Source organism: Canis lupus, chromosome 1, assembly GCF_048164855.1.
Source record: "Canis lupus baileyi chromosome 1, mCanLup2.hap1, whole genome shotgun sequence".
Taxonomy (NCBI): domain Eukaryota; kingdom Metazoa; phylum Chordata; class Mammalia; order Carnivora; family Canidae; genus Canis; species Canis lupus.
Genome location: NC_132838.1, coordinates 8,545,534 through 8,551,533, shown reverse-complemented (window position 1 = coordinate 8,551,533; position 6,000 = coordinate 8,545,534). Strand labels below are relative to the sequence as shown.

At 41.0% G+C, this 6,000-nt stretch overlaps 1 long non-coding RNA gene across 3 annotated transcripts in view; it reads right to left on the bottom strand.

Moving 5' to 3' along the window:
- Window positions 1–286: 286 nt before the first annotated feature.
- Window positions 287–6,000, bottom strand: part of LOC140630344 (uncharacterized) — a 94,802-nt gene continuing 89,088 nt past the window's right edge. Inside the window, exons 10-11 of one of the 3 annotated variants that reach the window (XR_012028108.1) lie at window positions 4,177–4,305; window positions 287–1,002 (exon numbers count right to left, since the gene is read on the bottom strand). This is a non-coding gene — a long non-coding RNA (uncharacterized lncRNA). Of the gene's footprint in view, window positions 1,003–4,176; window positions 4,306–4,402; window positions 4,735–6,000 lie in introns of those variants that run through there. The other 2 variants (XR_012028110.1, XR_012028109.1) reach the window with 2 other exon arrangements.

The following is a 6,000-nucleotide window of genomic DNA, read 5'->3' as shown; positions in this document are numbered from 1 at the left end:
TTCTGGAAGTTGTCACACAAAACTGTCTCCTCATAACGCTTACCTGTCCAGTTTGGTCTTCATGGTGAGCCATAGCAAGTGGTCTTTTAATGTGGTCTGGTGTGACACATGTTACACCCATTTTAGACACACACACACACACACACACACACACACACACACACATACACCCATTTTAGACAAATACACCTTGAGTTCAAAGAATGACTCAATGGAATCCCAGGCCTTTGGGTCGTGGATAATAAAATGGAATTTTATTCTCTACTTCAAATCACAGCACATCACATTTGTTTGCCAGTGGCTACCCCGTTGGGGAACCCTTTGTGGAGAAATGGGGAGTTCATCTAGCCTTTTATCTTATTGTGCCCCCTTAGCAGAATGTAGTAGCATTTTGGCTCATGTTACTGGCAGAGCAGTAAATGTTTGCTGAAGGAAGTTGAACATACAAATGATAAACCTTTCCAACATTTGAATTATAAATTGGTAGCCTGCTTGGCATGGCTGGTAGTGCCAGCTGGCTTACCTTGAGCCCGTGACACGTGATTGTCTTTTGCCTTCCTTTGAACAAGATATCTTTCAGCTGTCTCCCTTAAAAAGTGAAAATAAATAGCATCCATTCCATCTCGCATGGTAATACATTGTTTTTCTCAGTCAGGGAGTCCTCAGAAACTCACAAGTGAAATGTGGGTGATCAAGGCATTAAACACTGGGCATCACTGTCTGATAGGACCTTTAAGACATTCAACTCAAAGGCCAGCCTGAGGCTGGATTACACGATGCCCTAACTTTTCATTTTTCAGCATCTCCAACATCTTCTTGGCTAACAAGTGAAGTGGTTCCTGTTCGTTGCACCTGATTTTTCTTCCGTAACCCTAGAGCTTGCTTTGAAGGAGAAAGAGTTCTGTGTAGACTGCAGAAGATGAATAGCAGGGCAGGTAGAGACATTGGGATGGAGAGTTCATCGCGAGCTCATTTGCCTGTCGTGTCTGCTCCTTGCTCTTACTGGAGATGGAGAGAAAGTGCATCCCTGTGTCAGATAAACACGCTGGAGTTTCACGTTTAAGGCAGGATATATGTCCCTGAATCAGTGCGATGTGATTATTTGCTAAGTGTTCATGAATACTAAAAAGAAAAGGTAGGGCTGACAAAAAACCGTACCATGACGGTCCCCTGGGGTTGGGCACTGGCGGGGTCTGCATTCCTGCTTTTTGGCCTTCCATTGATCCCTTTCTGAATATGAATAAAATATACTTTGAGATATAGTTTTGGACTAAGGAAAATTAATGCCTGCCTTTGAGAAATCAGACTCCATTATTCTATCCATCTTTAAGAAATTTAGGAAATCATCCAGAGTGTAATCAGGAGTCCCTCTTTCTTTCCTTCTCTCCAACTCACTCTTAGGTTATTGTTTAGCTCTTTCAAGGGGGCAGAAAACACCCTGGTTTGCCTCAGCTGTGAGTTTCCCACAGACACCACACATACAGGTCAGTGGGTGACTGTAGAGCCAAGAGGTGAATTTGGTTCCTCTGATTTTTATGGGGAGAGTTAGCCTTGCCATGTGGACCATACAAGATCAAAACTCAGACAAGAGAAGATCTAGCGTCTGTTGAGTCTCGCAGAAACAGGAGGTTGTTTAATCCTTTTGTAAAACAGTGGCATTTGAGCGGTCCTCTAACCACTCTTTCTGTGAAGCATAGCTTATTGAATAGGCAACATGTCTTTTGTAGGCATACTAGATCATAACTGAGCAGATTGTTAGGCAGACATGTATGTATTTACATTTACATCTTCAGATATTTATTTATTTTTAAGATTTGATTTATTCATTCATGGGAGATAGAGAGAGAAAGAGAGAGGCAGAGACACAGGCAGAGGGAAAAGCAGGCTCCATGCAGGGAGCCTGATGTAGGACTCGATTCCTGGTCTCCAGGATCATGCCCTGGGCAGAAGGCAGAGCCAAACTGAGCCACCCAGGGATCCCCTACATCTTCAGATATTTAAAAATACTCTACTGATGGGGTGCCCGGGTGGCTCGGTCAATTAAGTGTCTGCCCTCAGCTCAGGTCATGATCCTGGGGTCTTGGGATTGAGGCCTGCATAGGTGCATTGGCCTCCCTGCTCAGCACAGAGTCTGCTTCTCCCTCTACCCCTCCCCTGACCATGCCCTCTCCCTCTCTTTCTCAAATAAATAAATAAAAACCTTTAAAAAAAAAAACCTTACTGATTATAAGTCAGGGAAACATATTTCCCTGCTTTGGTGAGGAATTACAGTGATTCAGGCTCTTGGGAAAAATGTGGTAGATGTGCCATAAAATTGATCACGGAGAAGGCATCAGGTGACAGTGTGGAGTATGTAACAGCCAAGCATGGGATTCTCATATTTCTACTTAATTGTCTGTGCTGTAGATTAGGATGATTAACTCAGCTCTGCATTGTAGTCGTGGGAGTTATCAGTTAGGGAAGAACCTTCAGGAAAGAACAACGTGACCTCGTCAGCTAGTGCTAAACAGGTGTGGGTTCTTCACTGGGGATGGCGGGCTGGCAGGGGGAGCACCGTGGGGTCTGAAGACCAGGTGTGAAAATCTCACCTCTACCATTTACAACAGGGTGACCAACAGTGTCACCTAACCGCAGATTTTTTTTTTTTAGTACAGATACTAATTTGTGACTTGCACTAAAATTCAGTGCTTATGAGGATGAGACAGGGATGTGAGGCAGCTGTGTAACTGGAGGGCACCATGTAAAGGTAGTTATTTTAATCAATTTGAAAGTAACACTCCCCACATTAGAGATAGTAGTGATGTTTCTCTAGCCTGGTTCATTTCTCATCCTCATTGGCGATGATAGATGGGGCCAAGCTCGCATTGGGTAAGGTGACCATTCCCAGCCCTGAATATTCTGGAAAGAGGGTCAGTAAAACTCAATGATTAACAAAAGTTACAAAATCTTTTCCTGTAGTCAAATTTGGTCATGTGTTGTCTTCCAAAATGTAACGAATGCATGCTGTTTCTGTTTCTGGAATTCAGAGACAGTACGATTGCTCCTGTCAATTGTGTTCCCACGCCTCTCTCTTTCTAACAGTCTTCCTTTTATTTTAAACCTCGTTAAAATGTAAACTGAGGCACATGAACAATTTTTAGAATTTATTGAGCAAAAATCATTTTGTATTGGAGAGTGCCAAACTGGCAAGTGGACAGGAGTGCTTCCTTGACAGGAGCGGGGGGGGGGGGGGGGGGCAGCCTTATGTATAGAAGATGCAGAAGCAAAGAAAGGAAATTATTATTGATTGGCTATCACTTAAAGCCTAGTTGGCTCTGTGTAATTGGTTTTCCTTAGGTTCCAATTTCACAACCCGAGGATATACACAGGCTTAGATTTTGGTTCAGTTACTTAGGCTACCTTGGCAATAGGGCCACATCAGTCTCATGGCTCCTCAATTAATTTAACGACCCTAATTAAGTACTACTTTTTATGAAAAAGAGATCTTTCTTCAGTTATACAGTAAACACTACCCTTAAAAAGTCTCTAGAGAAAGTGTAATCTCCTGGTTTGTATTGTTATCCTTCATACCATGTATATATTGGTGTGATTTGAAGTAGTGGGGTTTGGAGCTGATAGCCAAGAAAGAATTCTTGAGATGTCTTCGGTGCAAAAAAGGTGGTTTTATTAAAGCACGAGGACAGGATCCGTGGGTAGCAAGAGGTATACTGGGGTTATGAGGGTGGCCTATTGTATACTTTCAAGTTGGGAGGAGGTTAGAGAGAGCATAGGTCTCTAAGGAATTTTGGAAGCAAGGTGTCCAGGACCTTGAAAGGGCTAGCGATTGTTAGGAAAAGGTCGTTTATTGCTGTCTAATAAAACCTTAGTCATGAGACCCTTCAGATGTACGTTGGTGGATCATATGCTTTGGGGATGATTGCCAACATGTATCTTGGGGGAAAGAAAGGAAGTTTCGGAATGAATTTTTACATGTTAAAGAAGACCTACAGGATCCTGGGGATTGGGATAATGTTAAGCTGAGATTTCCTCTTGGCCTTAGCAAAGTATTGACGTCTAGGCAGCTGACCTAGAGGAAGGTCACTCTACCTGTTTCAAGGACTTGTTAGTGGGCTGTAAGCAGCAAGGAAATCTAAGTTTTCTCTTTTGCCTTTGTTTCCCACATCATCTGTGACTTACCTCCCGAAGTGAATTGTAAATTCTTTGTAGGCAGAAATATTCGCTGTACTTCAACTGTTAGAATATGATACTGGGAATTGATGGTGACAGGGATGGTCAGATGAGTAAGAAGAGCATCTCTAGTAGGAACTACTTGAGAAAAAAAAATTCAATTGGTCAGAAAGAGTTCACAAACACATTTATTTGATGGAAAAATGTTTTGAAAATCAATTTAAAGTTTGGTGAATTTGGGATCAAGGAAGCAAAGGATTGACTGGAAGCCACTGGTATAGGACCAACAGATTGTAAAGTAAAAAGAAGAAATTTAACTTTTATATTTAGTAAGAGACAAATCAAGGGAGAAATTAGACTAAGAGGTGTCTGGTGGGAGTCTTTCAGTCACCTTGCCATCTGTGTTCAATGTAATATAATGGTTGTATTTCTCATGCAGAAAAACCCAAGAGAATCTTGTCTCCTGCAAACCACATACTGATCTTTCTCTACGAAGGAACCTTCTTCCCACATCAGAATGTTCTCCTTTTTCAGATGGCTGCATTTTTGAAGGGACTGTGTGAGGTCCTGGGAATGAGAGGAATGCAGGATGGCAGCTTTATTTTCTTTCATATTTAAATGGAAGTCTCCTTCTATTTGTTTTCTTACCTCTTCTAACCAAAGTAAAAATAATGCGGACCTTAAAAGACCAAATGCTTTAGAATTACAGCTTTCATTCTGACTGTCCTTAATGGAACTAACTCTTCTCATGTGTCCCTCTCATTCTCCCAAGTTTTTCAGACAATACCAAGAAAATTTGCTTTTTCAGGCTATAGAGTTGTGTTACATAAAAATGAAATTACTGACATTATCCCTTCTCTTTATCCTTTTATGTTCCTGTTTTATGTTGTCTTACTGTTTTCTGTTCCTGTGGAATTTTCCATTATACTGAGTTTAAAAATAGTACAGTTTCTTAGAATCCAGTCAAAAATGGCCATTGTTCATGACCACTCAGCCTCAGGCCACTGAGAAGAGATTAGAAGGTGTGTAAATTCATTTCACAGACCACAAAACAATATTCAATCACATTGGCTTCTGTAGACTCACTATTTTAGGAATTATTAACAAATGAATAAAAGGAAAAAATTCTTTCGTCTTCCTATCCATTTGATCTGCTTTAGCATCCTGCATTGCCCCCATCTTATTGGCTTTCCTAATTTAAATGCACAGACATAAAAAGCAGACTTTCAAAGATCTGAACAGCGATTCTTAGAGGTGCTAATAATAGAGACTCTAGGGTCTCTACTTTGTGTATGAGCTTGGACATACAGTGGGTCTTTTGTACAATTTTCTTCCCATCTTTGAGGAGAAATTAAGTATTTTAAGTTTCGCTGAGAATAAGTGTAATATGTATAGACGTTAATGAACAAAATTCAACCTAATAAATTTGAAGATCTAATTGGTTTTATGGAAACATTCATGAATGGGGCAACATCCCATCCAGCTAACAGAGGGCGGCTCCAAGAAGTTGTACAAAATGGGAGGTTTTTGTAGGAGAAGGTTGGGGTGAGAAAGTTATTAGCAAAAGAAAAGGATTGTTCCAGACAAGGTGGTTTACTCTTAGGGGAAGAAGAGGGGGTCTTATCAGCAGACTGCCTCATCTTCCTTTGGGGGTTGGGGAGGGCCCACATGGCAGGCTCATTTTAACTGATAGGAAATTCTTGGTTTTTTGTTTTTTGTTTTTTGTTTTGTTTTTTTTTTTTTTTGAAATTCTTGGTTTGTTAAGACTGTATTTCTGGGGAAGGTTGCAACTGCAATTAGCTTAACTTAAGGCCAGTTTGGGGACTCAGTCTT